We start from the raw sequence: 4,063 nt of genomic DNA, 5'->3' as shown, positions 1-4,063 counted from the left end.
AAAATCTTCAATAAATACACCACTCATAGTTAAACAAATTGATGGCAGATGGCAACACTGCATGTAACAAGCATTGCCCAGAAACAAACAATGTGACAGGTTCACAACACGGACGCGCACATTCCAACATGCACCATCTCGTTAGAAGTTCCACAGAGGAATGTGGACGAGGTGCATCCAATAAGAGGAAAAGAATCCACACATTTTTCCCCCTGGCTGACCACTTAAACGCACAAACTTTTCAGTCCGCGGGCCAGATTTGCGGTAATTCTGCCGAGCGCGAGCCAGAAACGTGTGTACAGTGCGCCAGAAAAGTTTTGACACAACTCTGATGTTAAGTTTTGAGGTATTTAATGCAAATTTTGAGGCCTCACACATTTTGTGCAGGATCTCCGTGACAAATGAATGAACACAAAACAAAACAGAAATCTTGAATATTTGCTACGTTGTATCGAAAACAAAAAAATATATGTGCCACAAAAGTTTAGGCACAAATTTTAAATACCTTATTTTTAGAGATCTATATGCTCTGTGATGTGAAATCACAAACTCGAAAAGTGCCCGTTTCTATGCAACGGAAATCGGTTACGATTTTGTGACAAGTTTTCATTTATCTCCTGAATGTATCGGAAACCGTTTGAATTAGTTTCCAATTCGTTACTTTTTCTGTGTAATCAATTACATTAATATTATATATATATTTATTAATTATATTTAACTCTATAATGCCCAGATCGCCCGAAGTCGGCCGAGTAGGTTAATGCCCATAACCGCCTCAAGTCGGCCCAGCTAGGGGGTATGGGTATGTTTTGGTGGGCTTTTGTCACCAACGGGGAAGAAGATGAAAGCTCTTGTCAGAGGCGGGAACGGAAAAGACAACTGCAACGCCCTATGAATGGGATTTTAAAAGCTGATGTACTAGAATGTTCCTTGAGAATGGACTAAGGGCACTCAATGCATTTTACAAAGAGGTAATACTGTGAGGAAAGGGGTGTTTTCAGTGAATGTCTATATATATTTGTCTAATAATTTGTCTATATATATATAGGCAAATTATCTCCCGAAAATCCATTGAAATGAACGGGTGAACGTTAATGCAAAGGGTGGCATGAATAGAAACTCATGGAGAAAGGGTGGGGAGAGTTAAAGTGGCCGAAATTTGGACGAGTCCACTTCGAACACAAAAAACTTGGTATTTTCACGGCCCTCCCAGGTTTTCTATCTGGGCGTTAAAGAGTTAAAGTGCAAAGTATCCGTTTTGTATTGGATATCATCCAAACTAAAGTGCAGTTCATTCCATCCCTGTATAACCTAGTAAGTTAAGCATCAATTAAAGTGGGGAGGGGGGTATAGATTGCCGTTGCTATAGTTGTGGTGTGAATTACAGAGCATTGTGCTCACGTCCTTTTAATCATGGTTTCTCTAAATTCCAAAGATGTTGATCAGTCAATGGCAATCGCCGCTGTGGTGGTCGAGTGATCATAGTGACGGACTCGCATCGCGAGGATCCGGGTTCGAACGCCATCGTCGCCTCAGTGGTGGTCGGCTGAAGTTTGGTTCCCAACTTCGAGGCGCGAATGCGAGCTGATCTCCCCGATAAAAAGTCTCGCCACAGAGAGCAATAGGCCTACAACGATAAATTATTCAATCATTAGTTGGAAAAGCTGGTGGCAGATGACAGCACTACACATAACAAGCATTACATAGAAACAGGTTTCACTATATGTACACGCACGTTGCAACATGTACCAATTCGTTAGAGGTTCCACAGAGGAATATGAACGAGGTGCATGTGTGGTTTAGTAGTAGTCAGTGGCAACGTGGTAGGCTGAAGTTCGTTTTCTGCGGTTTTCCAGCTTCGAGGCGCGAATGCGAGCCTGGCTCCCATTTGAAAACGTCTCTCCGCAGAGAGCAGGCCGACCTACAACACGATACATACATTACATGAAAATCCAAGCTTTTCAATCTTCAGAAAATGGTAGAGAGATGGCGGAATGAACACGAAACAAGCGCAATTCGACAACATGAATTAGACCGCACATACACTCAGAACACACATTCCTGCATGTGCCGATTCGTCAGAAATCCCGCACAGGATTGTATAGTAGTCAATGTCACACAATGTTGCTTAAAAACAACCATTTCAATAATTTGAAGTAATTCCTTTCCATTTAGCAATCAATGCGATTAATGGAATTATTGTGGATGTGTCTGGTCTTGGTTAGCCCACGATTACCATTTTTTTTCCGTGCGTAAGGTGAACCCACACCACGCGTGGTCAGGTATATTTTATTGAATATTGATCATTTTTGTCGTACCACGGTCATTTTCTGCACACGAGGGCTAATTAGACCGGAAGTATATTTCAGGGAAATAATAAAGAAATACACCAAACTTTTGCTTTTTTGTTTTAAATATTCCACCTACGCACAAACTAGTTGTGGTCTGAAGAATACGCAAGGTGGTGGTCGGAGAGCCCATGCCCCATCCCCAAGCCGACCAAAAATTGGGAGAAAAAATTGAAATAATGTAAGAAAATACCCTTTATTGCTATATTTACAAATTTCTGTTAACTTGAACGCTTCACCGGAGCTTTTCACGACCCCTCCATAGGTCGATCCTGCCTACGCCTCTGGTTGCGGTCACAGCTTTCAATTACACAAGAAAATTGTTTCCACAAGTAGTAGTGTTCTTGCTTGTAAGGAGGTTTTTGGGAATAAGTTTTTCTGGTTTTTAGCATTCCCAAGTAAAGATTCCAAAATAAGAATATTTCATGTTTTTATAAAAGATGGTCGATGACGTAAGTATCAGATGAAGTAAAAATAAATGGAATAGCTTACCCCCGGAGGTAGTAAATTGTAACACAATTGACACGTTCAAAAAAGAAATACGATGAACATGTTGGGGTAAATCGAGAAGCTATCCATTCTTAGAATAAGACAACCATAAGTATTCTTTATGGGCATTGTATAATATTTTATCATGTGTATATATTGATTATAGTTTTTGTTAATTGGGTTGCTGTATTTTTGAAATATGCGACATCCATATTTGTTATGGGCATCTCGTTGGGCATTTTGCCTGTGTGGCGTTGTATTTGTGTTTGTATCATTCAACCACTCCCTTCCCCACGATCATCAAAAGTCATTAAATCCGATACTCATTTCCCTCCCCATCGATACTGACGTAATAATTTAATGCCCCCCCCCCTAAAGTCGGGTTTTCCTAGGAAAAGGCTTCCTACGGTGTGTGCAGCGTGAAATCGCTGATTGGTTAAAAACCTGAAATTCAAGTTTTCTGACCAATTAGCGTTTTCACGTTGCTCACGTAGCAGAAACTCTACTTCTAGGAATAGGTTTGTTTCGCAGCGTGAACCGAATTAGACTATTTCACGCCGACAGAAACGTGTTACATAATCACGCTGCGCGTTTGTGTTTTCCTAGCGAGGCACATCAGATCAGGGTGGCTATATAAAGTATATGGCTTTGGCATCAGCTACTCTGTCGTCTGCATGCTTCGGTTTGAAGGGGGGGGGGAAGAAAACACACAAGAGTGAAGAGAATATCGGCAACACCGCGGCGCACGACGCATTTGACTCCTCCAGAAGCAGTCGGCCAATCACACCCGACGTAAAGCGCTGCCGTCAGGCGTATTGCGCTCTGTAGGAAAACAGTCATGCTGCTTTTCTTACTGGTGAGTGGAAGGCGTGTCGCGCTGGGCGAATCACGTTGGGCGCGACACAAGAAACCTGCTCCTAGGAAAACCCGTCTGTAACATGACTTTCTGTTGCATAGGCGAGAAACTGTTTCAAGTCACCTATGAAAAAAACAAAGCAAAACTATGTGTTATACGCGTGACCATATGACCCGTATGTTGCGAGATTAATCCCATATTTCTGCAAAATTTTCGAATTTCCAAATTTTTCATCAAAATTTCGAGTTTTTTCCCGTAGTTTCGTTTAAACTTGCTTGCATTTTTGTGTTATTGACTTCTTTGATTTTATTTTTTTTATTTTCTCACCGAACTTTTTGGTATTGTTGGAATGGCAACAGCGATTCTGACT

The sequence above is a fragment of the Pholcus phalangioides genome, unplaced genomic scaffold, assembly GCF_987345545.1.
Source record: "Pholcus phalangioides strain wild (caught in Gottingen) unplaced genomic scaffold, Ppha-v1.0 ptg000043l_1, whole genome shotgun sequence".
Taxonomy (NCBI): Eukaryota; Metazoa; Arthropoda; class Arachnida; order Araneae; family Pholcidae; genus Pholcus; species Pholcus phalangioides.
This window is presented reverse-complemented; position numbering follows the sequence as displayed.